Source organism: Rousettus aegyptiacus, unplaced genomic scaffold (genome assembly GCF_014176215.1).
Source record: "Rousettus aegyptiacus isolate mRouAeg1 unplaced genomic scaffold, mRouAeg1.p scaffold_m13_p_13, whole genome shotgun sequence".
NCBI lineage: Eukaryota > Metazoa > Chordata > Mammalia > Chiroptera > Pteropodidae > Rousettus > Rousettus aegyptiacus.
This window is the reverse complement of record NW_023416288.1, coordinates 24,380,126-24,397,939: the sequence shown is the minus strand read 5'-3', so window position 1 is coordinate 24,397,939 and position 17,814 is coordinate 24,380,126. Positions and strand designations below refer to the sequence as shown.

Sequence of the window (17,814 nt, the reverse complement as noted above, 5' to 3'; positions counted from 1 at the left end):
TTGCTGACATGCGGAAGGAAGAAACTGTCCCCTTCTAGTTTCTTTTGGCTGGTCTAACAATAAAATCAACATGAGACAGATCAATAAGAAAACGGTAACTAAATTTAATTACATATATACATATAGGAGCCCCACCTACATGAGTGGTTCAGGGACAGAAAGTTAAAATGAGGGATGGGTGTATATATATATAGCACTCTGAGCTAAGGATGAGGTAGGGAATCTTGGGGCTTCAGAAGGGAGAAAGGTCATTCACAGGATGATAAGAAGAGCAGATGTTCACTAATCGATGTTTGGCTCTACCATATAGATAGGTCGTAGAAAGCTATTTCTGGCGATAACTCTTATTATAGACAAGGCTCCGATTTAAATTCTTTAAGGGAAAGGCAAGTTTCTCTGGAGCCCACAAGTCTCGATTGCCTTCAACTTAGTATCATCCACATGCCAAAGTGGTACGTCTTGAAGAGGCCTGTTCTGAACTCCTTTGCTGATAAAAATAGTACAAATGTGTATTCAAGCAGTTAAAAGAATTTTTTTCTAAGTAAATACTGTCCATAATACTTGAAAGTAAAAATAAATTTACTGGCTTAATTTTTAGTTAATTTAGAATTAAATAGTCATATTGGATATTGTTTGATCTAAGTTGCTAGTGAATTCTGTAATCAAGTTGAGATTATACACAGTTACCTGTGATCATTTGAAATAGCATTTCAAGGGTCCTGAAAGAATGAATTAACCTACTTCAAACACTCAGGATATGATCATCTTTAATCACCATATAAGCTAACCCAGTTCTATCTAAAGAATTATTGAATTGCCTGAATTACTGATAAAAATATATTGTAAAAAGGAGAGTTGACTCTTATTTTTCTAAACCACTTTCCCTCAACCATCTAATGTTAAGTCACTTGAGAGGGTAAGAATTAACTACACCAATTATCAAATTCAGTACCGCAATTATACAGAAAGGTGACGTGACTTCTCAAGAGCACACAACAGGTCAGTGACAAAGCTAAAAAATCTTTCATGTCTCAATCTAATGAAATACAATGTTCTTTGTAGTAGTTTCCTTTAAATTACTAAAAAGAAAAGAAAAAGAGAAAGAAGCTGAGACTTCTACATTTTTTTAAATTTATTCTGCTCAAATTTAAATCCTTTACAAATTAAAAAAAAATCTCCATCATTATCTGGTCACTTCCATCTATTTCTGATAAATACTTAAGAATTATTACTTCGTGAATAAATTTGAAGTCTAATTCTTTGTTACTCTTTTTTTTTTAAACATTTTAGACAGATGGAGGTTTGTCGTATCTAAAAAGATCCAAGTCATAGCATTCTTAATTTGGAACTCTATGTGAATTAACTCAGATTTGAAATCTTAATTAGCCTTAAAGAATATAGTTACATGTGTGTAAAGTTTCCCTAATAAAATGGTTGATTAAATGTGACTAAATTTTTGAAGTTATGAAGATGACTATTTTTATATATCTCTATTTTTTCAAATATTCCAAATTATTTTTGAGAAATATAGTTACTAAAAAACTAAAATGACAATTCTATTTAAATGTCAGAGTACTTACTTTCATTAAAATTTTGTTTTTTTTTTCTGAAGAATAATTTTAGACCAAGACAGTGTTTTATTTAAATTATAAGAGAAATTTGAATGTTTATTTTTAAATTTTGTCTGCACGTGATGTTTATATATGGCACAAAATTTTGATATATAGATTATTTGACCTTAATATATTCATCTGTAGTTGAATTTAATGATTATATGTTATAAAAATCCAAGTCCAGTTTGAACTTTTTACATATTCATTTAACCACAGTACAATGCACTTCAAATATTTTTATAGTAAATAATTTTAGAGTTAATCTCAATAATCTTAAGAACCACAAGCACTCTTCTTTGAAAATATACTCATTACCTATTTCATTCATGTCATTCTAGTGTGAGTTTTGATTTTAGTTTGCTTGTCTAACCCTGTCTTACCTAAACAAGAGCTTAATTTGAAATTTTAATAGCTTAATTATGACCTCGCCAGCAATTTCTGTGTTGACTTGTTTTTAAAATTCTATGAACTAAATTGAAATATGCGCCTCATATATTGTAATGTTCTCTTGTATTTCTCTGCATTAATGTTTTCTTGACTCTTTAACATTTAGATATAAAGCATTATTCAGATCTAGAGGTAAGACGATTATCCTGAGAACACATTTTGTTCTCTTTTATTATTCCTGAGTAGGAGTGCATTTCAAAGTCAGACCCTGACTCCAGCCTCCCTCCCTCATCTCCTCCTCCTTCGCTGTCCTTCTCTCATTTTCTCCCACACATTTTTCTTCTAACTTAAACTGTTTATTAGCAATATTACAACCTTTGAATTCTTTGTTTTATTCCCACAACATTTATATGAATTTCCCCTTTTTGTCAGCAAAATTTCAAAAGTTAAAAACACATATTTTGAAAGCTATATAAGCATTCTTCTAAAACAAAGCCTGACTTTAATGCAGTGTGTGTGTGTGTGTGTGTGTGTGTGTGTGTGTGTGTGTTTTGCACAATGGGAAGATATTCTTTGAAAGCCAGATTTGCCCAAATGCTTCTCTCATTTTTCAATACATAACTTCCAGTTTTGTACAGGATTAAGAATTTCTAGTAACTTAGTAATGTTGAATATGATTTTAAATATGTGTAGTTAAGGCTGTTTTTCAAGTGTCGCTATTTCACATTTTAATTTATGACAGTTGAAAATTAGTTAATTGAATAATATAAGTGCCCGAGGGCATCTTCAACAAACGCAAAGAAAAAGAAATAAAACAAAGGTGGAATAAAAGAGGAAATGAATCTTTTAAAGACATGTTATAAATGCATGATTTTAACATTATTGTATATAGTAATACATAAAAAGATGCCAGAAAGACTTTTATTATTATTATTATTTTACTATCTTTTAAAGAAGTCTGAGGGAACAAGAAACTTATTTAATGCTTATTGTGTATGTACCGAAGTACCTTTCTGGTTGTCCATTTCCCTGATTTGGGAGGACAAATCCTCTATATGCTATATCTTTATAAAGAGAGGAGGTTATTAACATGTACTGCTTGCTGCTTTTAGAGTTGTTCAGACATCATTTGATCATGAGATTTACTTTTATCTAAAATATTAGTTGTTCTTTGAGAACTTCTTATGACCCATGTGTTCTTTACTGAATACTTTCTGTTTATTATTTTCTAACTCTTAAATAAAATAGGAAATTGAAGCTGAATGCTTATGAGTATCATTTTACAAATGTTGATTGAAAGTTTGGCTCAAGTCAAGGGTAAGGGGTTCTTTATTGATTATGACTCATTGCAGCTAAATTAGGGAAATCTTTTAAAATGATTATATAATGTACTCTACTAAAGCATATTTGAGTCATTTGATTATTTCATATGAATTGAAAGATAGTTTACTATTTTATTTTAGCACATGTTAATACAAAATTTGTGAATGATCCACTTAGAAAAAATATTAAAGTGATGGAAAATTTAGAAGAGGCAATGGTAGAGTTACATACTGAATTTCATTTTAAAAAGTTATTTTTTACTGGCAATTTGCATCTAACATTGGTTAGAAACCTTTGTTAAAGCTGGCTATATACATTACACAGGAAAAGATTGTTCCAAACTAAAACAGGGAATAGAGTTCTTAAGAGCAGTTACTTTCTATTTGCATTACTATAAAAAAGTATTTTCTTTTACTTTATTATTTCTTGTGTTCCACCTCAAAACAGATTATTACTGTTAATTTGAAAGATCAGAGATGGCAATTTAAACAAAAATTTACAACTGTTTTGTATCTAAATTAGTAAAAATTAAAGTTTGTTATTTTTTTTTTTTATTTTTTTTAGGCAAGGCAACCCTTGCTTGACCTCACAGATTGCAAGTACCTTGTCAGTTTACAGTCCTTTTCTTTTTTCTTTTTTTCCCATTTTTTAAGCCTATAGCACCTGGTCTTCCTAGGTAGTCTCCCATCCAAGTACTAACCAGGCCTGACCCTGCTTAGCTTCTGAGATTAGATGGAATCGGGCTTGTTCAGGGTGGCATGGCTGGAGACTAAAAAAATTATAGCTACATTCATTTGGGAAAATTTCATGAAGAATGATGATTATAAGCTCTGTCTAATTAAAAATTTGGATAGGCAATTAGAATTTTGTTTTTGATGCAAGAAACCGATGATTGCTTTTACAGTTTTTCATACATCAAGGAGAATTTTTCACCTTACATTGTGGTTTTTGAAATACCAGCTCCTAGAATGATGACATCATTTAGAGAATTTTAAAAATCAGCCATACTTACGTACGGGGATACTACATTTATTCAATTACATAGAAATATACTGTTTTTTTTCTTTTTTTGATCTCCCAAGGGAAAACATATGACTAGCAACCATAACACAATTGCCTGTAAAATGATTGGTTATAAAACCGAATTTCCTTAAAAATTGCAAGAATTTGGACCTGCATGTGATGGTAAAAAAGGATCTTTGAACTAGCATTTGCTTTACTTCTGCTACAGCCTAAAATCACACTCTGATATGCGGTTGATTCATTGCAGTGCCCCATAAAGATTCTAGTCTTTGTCATCTGACAAGATGAATTAAGAGTTGTATTGTTTTAAAATGGAAAGGTGGGTCCATGGCCACCTTGACCGTGCCTGATCGTGTCTGATCTCAGAAGCTAAGCAGGGTCTGGTAACCACCTCGGAATATTAGGTAGATACTGTAGGCAAAAGTAAATAAATAAACAAACAAATACATAGATAGATAGATAGATAGATAGATAGATAGATAAATAATAAAATAAGATGGAAAGGTGGGATATATAAGAAAGCATATGTAAATTTTGATAACATTTCTTAGAGTTGTGTTCCTAAGTTGTCTCTAAGTTTTTTACTTGTATCCTCAGAGGTCTAATGTTTAAGCATCTGTGACTTATCATTGAGGGACATAAGCATATATTAAGAGAGAAAGCCTTTTACCTTTCTATAGATGTTGTGTTCATTATCAGACATTTGATTTTACTTTAATGCAGAAGGATTCAGAGCTCTGTGCTTGTTTTCTAAGAGAAACAAAAATAAAAAGGAAAGGACTACTATGACTTCATTCTGAGTTACTTCTAAACTGAAATTAATATTCAATTTTGCAATTCGGTCCTGCCCTAGAGTGCCTTTTTTTTTTTTTTTTTTTTTTTTTTTACTATGTAACAATATAGTAATTCAAATGGAAACAAGTGTTTCAAATGACAGTATTGGTCTCAAAAAAATGAGTCTGGCATAACTTTTGAAAAAGTAAAAAAAATTTAAAGTCCACAGTAGTGTTTTGTACTCAAAAGATAATGTTTGAATTATAAAAACTTGATGGGAGTTTGGCTACATAGTCATACACATTCGTTACCTATGAACTCAGCATCACTGATTTAAGATTCACTGTAGTGAGGTAGAGTTGCCTTTTCTATAACTACAGGTTGTACTTTCCTCTTGCTTACCTGTATAGAGACCTAGATAGTGAGAATGCATCAGCTCAAGTCCAGGAGCCCTGACAGAAACATCTTACTATGACATAGCAGCATATTTATGCATACGGAGAATAGCAGACTTTCATTATATAAAAGGAGTACCCCTATTCTACTGTCTAACATTGACTTTAGGAACAAATCATCAATACCTTAAATTGCACAGGAAACTAAGAAGTAAACAAAATTCCTGTGCCTTCAGAAAAATAACGGCTTTTGAAATTAGATAAGTGAAATTTTAGCAAAGAGATTCTTGAATATTTTAAACTCTGAGTGCTGCATTTGCTGTTTTTATGTAGCGAGTGGATAAGCACAGTGCGTGCTTTTATTTAGTCATTCAGAATTATTTATAGAGCCTCTAATATGTACTCAAATTGTAGTAGGTGTTAAGAATATATCTATGATAGGAAAAAGTCAACTACTTTAACGAAAAAAAAAGAAAAAAAAAGTAAAATATACTAAAGAAAATTGAGAACAAGTGAAAATATCTACTCATTTACCAGCAAATGAAATCTTAGGAGTAACACACAGGCAAAAAGAATAGCTTCAAGGACATTCTCGAGAGGAGGACAGAAATGTATTATTCACCCTCCGACTTCAGAAAAGCAATATTCTGCAAGTGTCAAAGTGTTCACTCTGGCCAAATACTAAGTGGAAAGTGAAACTGAATGAGAATTGTTTAGGTGAAGTTAGAACAGAATGCCAAAAGAATATGTAATTGGAGGCTAACAGCCCACAGGGTTCTACATGCTTGTAAATAACATTTCCATGGAAATTTTGTCTTAATGATAGTTTGGAAGACTTACCTCTTTTTTTTATTTATCTATGAGAGCAGCTCGTTGTATCCCCTTATGATGGATAAAACCATGAGCTTTACATTCTCCACATGTAAGCCATGGCTTACATTCTCCACATGCCAGTCGGCATTCATAAGGTATCACTGGAAAGTGTCAGTCAGTAATCAGGTTGCAAATGAGATTGCATGAAAGGTGTGTTGGGAGTTCTTTCTGACCTCTGTCTCTTCCGCTGCATCTGTGACTTCAAAGAGATTACTATTCTCACTGAAAAAATAATTGGCAGTGAACTATTATAGCTTATTTTAAAATGAATGTTCTATAGCCAACTAAAGTAAACATGGAAAATGTAAAAGTTATAGCACTTAAAAATTACTTTTTAATGCATTTTAATATACATTTTTTAATGTCTCCTGTGATTATAAAATAAAACATACACATTTGAAAATGCGATAGAATAGAGATATATAGAGGTGACATGAATTTGAATTCCAGGACATAGAGATTGTCATTGTGAATATTTTGGAGAGTTGACTTTCAAATTTAGACAAGCACATACAAACACTAGTTCATTTATAAACACACTTTGCATCCATCTCCTAAGTGAGATTCATCTGGGAACAGCTAGTTTTCCAATCTTAACTCTCTTTGCTTTTCCATTTCCCGCTATTGCTGGCAGTATCGAGGTCCCCGAGGCCAATGTTCTTGAGGTAGTGTTTTTGTCTTCCTTTTCCTTTATCTTATATATCTACTATGTTGTTAAATTAAGTCGCTTTTAACATCTAGAAATTTTCAATCATCCGAAAAAAACGGAGAGAAGTATTTCTTCCAATACTTCACGTGTTTATATCTTTAAAAGAAAACCTCAGACTTTATATTTTGTACCCATAAATATTGACACCTCAGATATAAACCTATCAAAAGATTTTTAACATTATAGTTCCATAGCTTAGCTATATTTAACAATAAAATATATAATTTGTTACTATTAAATCCATAGTTTTCCCATTATTTTCAAAATATTTGTTTACAGTTGATTTGTTTGAATCTTGTTCCAAACAAGGTGCAAACAATGCATTTGTTTAGTGGCCTTTCCTTTATTTTTCTTGCATTATAGTTGAGCATTAGCTGTGAGAGATCCTTCCAAAGCAACAATGAGTTACCTCACCACAGAAGGAGAATCACAGCTGGCAGTGATCAAAGTGAGCATCTATCAGAGGTTTTGCAGAGGGAATTCATATGTTGGTTGTTTTAAAAGTTCCTCCCAACTCTAAGGCTGTTGTTCCTAGAAATAAAGTAATCGTGAGTGCAGTCTTCCAGTTACTCTGGTGGACACTTTGGTCTCCACGTGGGCAGAGAGCCAGTTCCTCTTCAGCTACTTCTCTCACCAGCATCAGTGGTGGGAAATGGGGAAGACTCATGTTATAGTTCTTTCAAAATCCAGCACTGGGCAGAATGCCTCATTTCTTCTCAAAATGAGTGGGGCAATGAAGATGATTATGCAAGCATTATAAGTAACACATTTTATAGGCTTTGTTTTAACATAAATATGGCATTTCCTCCCCTTTATTCATACTGTAATCTTTGTTATATATGGTCTAATTACTAAAATAACTACTTGTTTTCTTCTGGTCTCTTGAAATGGTTATTCAACATTTGGCTATATTTCTGTTTTTTAAAATACTGACTCATTATTTTCTCTGAGTTGCTGGTCCTCTCCTTTCTTTATGATCAATGCCAAAGTTTTATTGTTCAATTTCTAAGGGCCCCTGAGAGTGGCCTCTTAATGAGTAAAGAGGTTACTTCTCTTTCCATATCAGGATCAATGTGTCCTCCATAATAAATTGTATAGATTCTAAAGCAAACAGCTCGAGGCAACATATATGACCTCGAGCAATTCCCTTAGCCTCCTTAACTCTTTTTTTTATAGTTATCTCTAAAATGAGAATAAAATTTATCTTACAGAATTATCATTAGTAAGAGAGTAAAACACTTTGCACACTGCTTTGCAGATAATGAGTTCTTTTTTACCAGTGTCAGTTGACTTTCTTCACCAATGTGCTCCCTTTTATTTACTATACCTATAGTTATTTTAATTGGGTGTGACATTCATTTCGAGCCTTATATAAGTTCTATACATATTTTTATTACCTGTCTCTCTTTAAGGTTCACCAGTGAAGCAAATTAGGCTGAAACTAAAAGTGAATTTATTATAAATGTTGCAACTTGAAAATAAAATAACATGTGCTGAATATTTGGAAAGGCCAGAAAAACTAAATTCCTGCCTTCTCTTATAAAAGAGTAAGTGTAAACAGAAATTTTTCATAGCGATAAAAGAAAAAAATGTCACTGAACCTTAACAAGCTGATGACGTGGTGACCAATTTCAGCTGTATCTGTAGCAGTTTTCTCATTCAGTAAAGACTGCAATTATTTTTTAATCGCACTTCACTTTGGTGTTTCTGCTCTGCTCTCGTGCCTTGTTTCCCAAGGTATCTCCCTTTACGATGAGCTGGTTTAAAGAGTTTTCACAAAAACAGGAGCCACAAGCAGGTGATCTATGCTCTAGAAGTGGTTTCTAGCAACAAAAGGACTTTGTGGACATTTCAAACAATCCAAAGTACATAAAATTATGTCTTCATTTAAGAGTTACGAACTCTTTAGGAAATAAAACTTTTCTGAGATCACAGCATGGGAGCTTTTAGTGTTGCTATTTTCTTTGCCAATCACACGTTTCCCCATCATCTTGCAATTTTTGCCCTTAGTGCTTGCTTTGGTGGGTTATATATTTTCTGGTGGAGCAAAGTCATTTCATTTCATCATCATAGACAACCATTCATTTATACCCCAAGCTGCTCGAAGAGATATTATATAAATATTTGATTAAAATAATGGCTCCTGGCTCTCAAGAGAACAGGCATAAAAGTCACAGACCCATTTATAAACCACATTGACTTTGTCTAATAAAACAAGAGTATCTATAAGAGACTGGCAAGTTAAAAGCAAGCTCAATAACTTCAACTATTTTCTGAATTCTTCTTACTTTTGCTTTTTTGCCTTATCCTTTAGATATAAATTTTCATGCATTCACCTAATTTGTAGATGCCTATAATATGCATAATTCTAGACTAATTGCTTTTGGGAAAATACCTTATTTTGCACTAGGCTGTGGTCTAAGAAATTTGCAGTCCGGATGGAGAAAAAGGAATAAAGCATAAAATGTTAGATATTGAAATTAAAATGGAGCTATAACTATCAATCCTTAGCCACCTTCAGCTTCATAATAAAACACTTATGAAAACAAAAATATAGGAAAAGAAAAGGGATAAAACCAAATATCTATTAATACAGTCTAGAAGAAATTTCCATGAATTGAAAGATTATTGTAACTGAATTGAGAACATAATCCAAGTCTACTCATATGTATACTGCTGGAAACAGAACATGCATCATAATCTGAAGAAAGATCGTGTGGACTTTTCTCCATCCTCTTATCTCCCAGTTCAGAAATTGAAGCTCTGACTGAAGAGAATGATGGACAACCATCTCTTTACTTTATTGGTGCTGGTTTTATAAACTGCCAGAGTGCTACTCTCATCTTTTATACTCATTTGTAATTAAAGTTCTTGAAGACAATTGCCAGTAGGCAGGGAATAGAGTGAAACTTACACTGCCCTACCCTATTTGTAGATAAAATATGTACAGAGAGAGGAAAAGTAATAGTAGTTCCTATAAAAATTATAGTTTTTCATATAACTCCCTATGTTAAAAAGCAAAGGGGACAGTTGAATAAGCCTATGACAGCCCCCATCTGAAGCTAACAAAGACTTATCTCAAGATCTCTGGACACTGAGATTTGGTTCAGGAAAGTGGACCCAGTTATCTGAAGTGGAAAAAAAAAAAAAAAAGCAAGAATAAGCGCAATCCACACACCTTATTGACTAATAATGACTGAGTATCTTTCTTGCTTCCTCACCTAGCGCTATAGGCTCAGGAGGCAGGGTTTTCTTCCAGGTTATCTCAGACTGCAGTTTTACCGAAGGTGACTTGTTGGTTTTTCCTGAATAATTTGCATCTCCCTCTTTTTAGTCTCCATTGTCAATTTCTTTTCTGTTCTTTAAATGATCACTAAGCTAATAATATATATTTTAGTTTTCTTCAATATAAGACTTTAACTGCAAATTACCAAGTTAAATATCAGCTACTGAAATAAAGTCTTCAGTAAAACGTGCAGAATTTAGTTATCTTCCATTTTTTAAGTGCTCACTTGCAGATTCAGCTTTTGAAAAAAAAACTGAAATATTATATAATCTACATTTTTCTGGCCCCTAATGTCAAAATAGACCTATAAAGACTTTTCTCTTACAACACAACCTTTCCCTCAGGCCACTCTGCTGAGGAAAAGCTGTAAGGGAAGCTTTAGCAATGTACCCCTGAAGCTGTTTCAGTCTGCTAACAGCCAAAGCATTGGATAGTGTCTGGTGTTTGACTGAGCCACCACATGCCTTAACCTAGGACTGAGGGAGGCTATAAACCAGCTATAGACAAAGCTACCGTAAGCTCTAGTCACTCACCAAATTCAGAATACTATGTGACCAGTAACATAGTTAAAACCTCACCTGGGTAACATGAGCCTCAAAAAGTTGCCAAAGCAAATTACCTTGGCAACATAAAGATCTGCGCAATTTAATCTCACCAGTAGGCTCTCTCATGTAAGTAACTTCTCTCCGAAATTCCATGCTCTTTCATTTCTCAGTGTTCTCTGATAATGCATGAAAAATTACTGGTGTTGAAAGGAACCCAAGAAATAGCAAAGTATTCCTCAATTGAGTTCTGAGAAATAAGAAGAAAAGTCTTTAAAAATATAAAAGATTGTCTTTGTGACATTGAAATGGGGAAACACTTCCTAACAAAAACTGTAGAGAGAAACTTGAACACAAACTGTAATGAGCAAAAAAAAATATTAATGCATTTGACTACATCAAAGTCATGGTTTTTGTTTAAGCACACACAAAAAGTTAAATTGGGAGAAGTTATCTGCAGCATCCAGACCAATAAGAGATTATTATGGCTGGAATGTTCCCCCCAGATTTATATGTCGAAGCCCCAATTCCCAACATGATACTATTTGGGAGGTAGGTAGGTTTCGGTGAGGGCATGTAGATAGGGCTCTCATGATGGGATTAATGTTCTTATAATACCAGGAAGAGAGGCCAGAGCTCACTCCTACACAATATACGGACATAATGAGAAGGCCTTCATCAGAACCTGACCAGGCTGGCACCCAGATCTCGGACTTCCCATCCTCTAGAACTACGAGAAATAAATGTCTATTATTTAAGTCACCCAGTCTGTAATATTCTGTTAGAGCAGCCCAAACCGAGTGAGAAAGGAGTATTCAGAAGTATCGAGACTAATATGCATCAAGAAAAAAGGAAGGAAACCCAAAAGAAAGTATACAGATAAATAATACACAGATAGAAAATGTCTAACAAGTATATGAAGATAGGCTAATACAAATTCATCAGCAATAAAGAATTGCAAATTAAAATAATAGTACTATACTTTCTTTGTGCTGAATAGGTTTTTAAACATTAGAAAGTTGAATTATTAAGTTCTTTAGGAAGTAGGGAACACAAAATTCCTTTTGTACTTCTGATCGGTATGTAAACAAATATAGGTGCTCTGGAAAATAATCTGACAGCATTTCATGAAATCGAGCATGCCAAAACCCTATAACCCAGCAATTTTAGTGTTTAGAGGGCAGAGAATGTCTCAATAGATGTCCAAGGGAGCTGATATAAATTCACTCATTTAAAGCACTGCTTATGATATCAGAAGCAGACCAAACTAGGTATCCATCACTAAGAGAATAGATAAGAAGTGACAGAAATAATTGCGTAGGAGGCAGTTCTGAAGAACTAGATTTACCCTGGTTTTAGGAACTGATTTTTAAAATTCAGTCTTGAGTGGAGGGAAAAATATATATAAGAACCTGCACAGGCCCATTTTTTATAAGTAAAAAAATATATATATAGGTATCAAATAACAAGTATTTTTAGAAGATATATATATATACTTGTCAAAATACACATAGTAAACATTAAAGTGACTGCTTATGGTAGCTGGTGAGAAGAGAATGGGATCTCGAATTGGAAATTTAAGGGAATAAATATGAGGGGCTTCATACCAACTAATGACAAACTGAAGACTGATTCATTCAACTATCTGCTTCTGAAATTCAGAACAAGCATCAATATCAAAATGACAGATAATCTGAGGCATGCTGGGAAATAAATGGGAAAAGGCTATAATATCATTAAAATCCAAATTGATTTTACTATAATTAGATCAATAATATTGATGATCCATAATGTTAAGAATGAAGAGTCCTTACAGAATGAAGGGTAAGTGACTCAAGGAAAACAATAAGAAATCTAAGAATACATATGTAGGACATAGAATTCCTGAAGAAGAAATCAGAACCAAAGCAATAATAAATGACATTAGCAGGAGAGACTTTTTAGCTCAAAATAACATACCACATTCCTATAAACTAATAAAGTCAAATTAATTAAAAAGATATACACCTAGATATAACCTGTCAATTTTATTGTTGTTGAATTGCAAGAACATGGGAGGGGAAGACAATGTAGTTCTGTTGGGGGAATTTATGTTTATAAAAAATATATAATGACCTAGCAAAATGCTTAGCATTATGTACTCTGTAAAAAGTATGTTACAGCCTGCTTATGTTGAAATAGGAGATAAAAGCAGAAAATGTAATATTGATTCCAACTGTGTAGACAATCATTATCTTGAGAGGCTAAATTGAGATATATATATATATATATATATGAAAAAAACTGTAAATATAGTTTTCCAATTATCTCACTATATGCATGTATTTCTTTTAAAACCAGCATATATCTAATTTATAATATTAGAAGTAATAATAATTTAAATAACAGTTTAAAAGCTTTTATGGCTTAACAGGTTAAGCTAGTATGGGTAGAAAAGAAAGACAGAAAAACCATGCAAATTAACCCAGGTTTGGAACTGATACTGAGAGCAAGACCCTACTAATTTTGTGGCTCAAGTATCTATAGGTATGAACAGTCCAACTGAGGAGACTTTAGGACAATGGTTTCTTTAGAGAACTAGCTTAATAAAGGATTATTTTTTCTGTTTCAGCACATTTGAGAATTAGAGCATTAATAATTTGTATGCACGTGTTATTTTTATTATACTAATGCTTGTATTTCAGTACTATGAATGGGCGAAACATCAAATTACACACTAATTTTCAGCACCAGATCTCTTAAAGGATTTTCTTGAGAGTTGCAGTATGCATTTAGTTACTAAAATTCTTTTATTTTATTTGGAAATTAAAGATGGAATGCAATTTGGTCAGGTGGTCTACTGGGTTTATGAAGATTATCAAATGTTAGGATAATATGACACTATATCACTTAATATGAAACTAATAATTTGGGTTCCAGAGTATGCATTACTATCTTCAGATCTTGTATTTCTTCTTCACTAATATCTACAGTACATTTTGCATTGACACTGTAATTAAGTGAGGATATTCTCATTCTTGTTACTCCCATAGCTGGAGCAGGTGGCAGTGCTTGGGATTTTTCTTTCCTGGAGGTGCCTCGGGGCTATGTGATGGAATGAGGTGTCCCTGAGAGACTTAAAATAGATAAATGCATCTGTGTAGACAAACCACTTAGTACCTCTGTTTAGGAACACTCATATTTACCCTACTTTGCATTTATAACTGTAAGACAATCAGAGGTATCAGAAGAAAACTCTAACAATGATGGTTATTAAAGGAGAAACATAGGCTCTGGCTCCAAAGAACAAAGAAGGAAAAAGTATAGTGAGGTGGTTTACTGGATTTATGAGGATTACCAAATGTTAAGGTTGCAGACATTAAAATTAACCATACACACGTCTAATATTTAACAGAATTGGGTCAAACTATGTAAATAGGCTGAACACTGTTAAAATTGCCTCTCTCACCTGGGACTCTGATACTCTCTTACAAAGCTTAATTGCTAGCATTTTCACAATCACTTTTCCATGTCTCCAGACCTTGCTTTAGATTGCTTTCCTCCACATTCTGCATTTATTTGCCTCCTTTCCTATTGACTTCATCTGCCCCTAGCTAGTACATGAATATCTTTTACTCTAAGATTTTTGTTGCATAGATACTGGATACTGGGAATGGTACACTAAGAAAGTATGATCAATGGACTAGTGGTTTACTGGTACCTACTCACAGTAAGATAAAAACATGTCGAGAGTCACTGTTAGAAACTTTTATAGCAATTTGACATTGTCATGATGTCTAAACATGTGGACAGTGGCTCGTCTGGTCGAATAGGGTATAAATGATTTAGAGTATTGTTAAACTTGATTGCTGAGTTGCTGAAGGTACAAAGTGTGTTACAGTTATAACATGTACTATTTCAAGATTTGCAATAGCTACAACCCAGTATTATACAAAATTTGGAATCCACTCATTTAAAAATGTAAATTTAATTACATTATATAAACAAATTGTTGAAACTAGCTATTGATGAGGTTTAGAAGATTAGTTTTGAAAACCAGTATTTCTTGCTTTATTTTGGATAAAAATTAAAAATTAATATCCCAAGCTTGACGAAATCACTTTAAGAGCTGTTCATCTTTTCCTGTCAGCATACCTCTGTGAGAATGCTGTCTGTTACGAGTTTTATTTAACAAATGTAGAAATACTTTCGTACACATAATTGCCTACAAATAGCATTGTCATCAATCCAATAGAGATTAGAAAAATAAAAGTGGACAAGTAAGAACCAAGGTTGTCATATATAAAACTTAAATATCCTTATACATGCTGTTCAAATTATGTCTATATTAATATGGGAATTACTATTTTGCTCATAGCTTAAGATGGTTACCAAACAAAAAGTTACAAGAGTAATAGTAATTTTCTATATTAATTATCTATATATACATTTTCAACAAATACTAGCTTTTTTTCTGAAAATCTCTCATCCTGTATTATGTTTTTCTGATTATATTATTGGAATGTATTCTGAATCTAACAATAAAAATTGGAGCTTGCAGTTTTTATTTTTCAAATAATTTATTTTTTCATCATATATGTATGTATGTGTGTGTGTGTGTGTGTGTGTGTAAAATGAGTATGAAGCTCTTTGGAAATAATTTTTTTAAATGAGTATTTCACGAGAGTTTAAAATATATTAGAATATTAGAAAAAATGGTGTGAAAAGAGGTCCAAAACCTCATGACATTTTTGAGGATGCTGTAGACCCTGGATGTCAGAGATAATATAGGCTATAAAAATGTTCAGTATCAGAAGTACAGCATTTTTATATTGCACCAGTCTCCACAAAGTTCTGTTCTGGGCAGTAGCTTCGTTAATATGATAGGACTACATTGCCTAGCTGCATTGATTGTTCAAGGGTGGGTACCAAACTGAAGCTTTGTCAGTCGCAGGCTTTCCTGGTAAATGTGGGCACAAGAGGGTTAGGGATAAGCCTTAGACCAAATTTCGACAGTGGTAGCATCACTGAAGATCAATAAACTTCTCCAGAGCTAATCTTGCTCCTTATTTTTTTTCGAGGCTCAGTTGTACCAGTGGTCTTGTGAAGGACACTATTATTCTTTTACTAATCCCCCCTTTTGTTCTCTAAGTAGCTGGAATAGATTTTGGTTCTTGCAACTAAAATACATATGTTACAGAACAAGGGGAGGATGAGAAACAGCACTGGAAATTAAACTGTAATAATGAAATAGTCTCAATATCAAAGTCGCCGCCTCCTTCTCTCCCTCTTCTCTTTCACTAGGGAGAATTTGAAACAGATGGGCTTGCAGAAGTAAATAACTGAAAAGACTCCAAGGCTACACCCTGCATTTGGGAGAAATCATTTGCGTCTTGGAGTTTTCTGTCATGACAATGGCTAACCACACATGAATGTCCTGAGATAGGACATTTCATAAAAACTTCTGAATGGAGAACTGTTTTCAAACATCTTACAAAGATTTGACACTCCATTCGTGATTCTTGTTTGTCCTCAGCCTCACTTCTTATTCTCTCAAACCACGGAAAACTAGTAGAAAAATATAGATATATATACCAAGTTCTTTGCTCTGAAGCCAAATATTAGTGGGGAAATATTCTTGCTTCAGAAAGGAAATTATACTCTGTTGTTGAAAATAAGAGGTGCTGAAGAACTGTTCAGTCAGGGCTAAGATCAAAAGAAACGGCATGGTAAGCACGCAAACTCAAGACAGCAAAAATCAAACAACATAAGGCAAAAAACTGACAATGTCAATAGCTATGAATAACCAGGAACCCAAACCTAGAAACATAACTCCCCCAAATAGATAAAAATTTTCCAAAAGTACTTCTAACTATAAGAACATATATGAACATGAATTACATGGACAAAGACCTCAAATATGAGATGTTAAAACAATAGATGGATACAAAATATTGAACACTTAAGGATACACGTGACATCTAAAACAAATAGGATCATCAGGGGACTTTATTAAGAATGAAGATAATACTCGTCATCTTATTTTCTACACATTATATAAATCTTTGCCTCTGACTTTGTCTCTATATAAAGGTGTTTATGGCAACATCATTCATCTTTTCCATCACAGGAGTACAGCAAACTTGTAAATTCTTGATATTCGTTTATCTAAAAAATGATAACTTTTGGAGCCTGGAGGGTTATTCATCCTAGAGGGTTATCCTGACACCTTCTTAAGTGAAAAAATATTTTTACAACAATATGTATAGCATAACTTCATTTTTATAATAATGCAAAAAATCCCTTTGTTTTAATATCTATTGTTAAAATGATCAGATAGATAGATATATATAAAAAACAGAAGAACAGTAACTTGCCACAAATTATACAGGCTGTATAAGACAGAATAATGATTTGAATCAGTTATTTTAACTCGCTGTTTATGTCCTTTTAAGTATGTAAATTTCTAGATGAAATTTTAACTTCGGATAAGGTGAAAAAAAAATCACCTCTTTTTATTTTCTTTGTAAAACCATTTACTAAGCAGACTGCTTTATTCTAGCACAGAATTGTCTGGTTATTTTAACTGCAACAGAAAGGGTGTTGGTGCTATGGAGGATTTGGCTTTTTAAGTATAGATGACAATAATCAACAAATGGTGTCTTGAATGCCCTTACATTCTATGAATATGCTACATTTCTCAGGGATGTAAGGCAATAGGTACGACATCATGCCAATCTTAGTGGGGTTTCAGGTTTAGCTGAGGCAAAGAGAGTACTCTGAGTACAACACCATGGGCAGAGAGCGCTTAGGGAAATACAGCGTGGAAATATCCAAAGGTGAAGAAAGTGGAGAACCATAATTCTTGTGCAAAGAAACTAGTGTTGAAAGCAGGAGAGTCATAGCTTGC

General features: G+C 33.1%; 1 protein-coding gene and 1 pseudogene across 2 annotated transcripts in view; one reads left to right on the top strand and one right to left on the bottom strand.

The window, feature by feature from the left end:
* THSD7A (thrombospondin type 1 domain containing 7A) overlaps nt 1–17,814 on the top strand; it is a 603,286-nt gene that overhangs the window by 136,166 nt on the left and 449,306 nt on the right. The window lies entirely within an intron of this gene.
* LOC118610984 lies at nt 3,975–4,093 on the bottom strand (annotated as a pseudogene).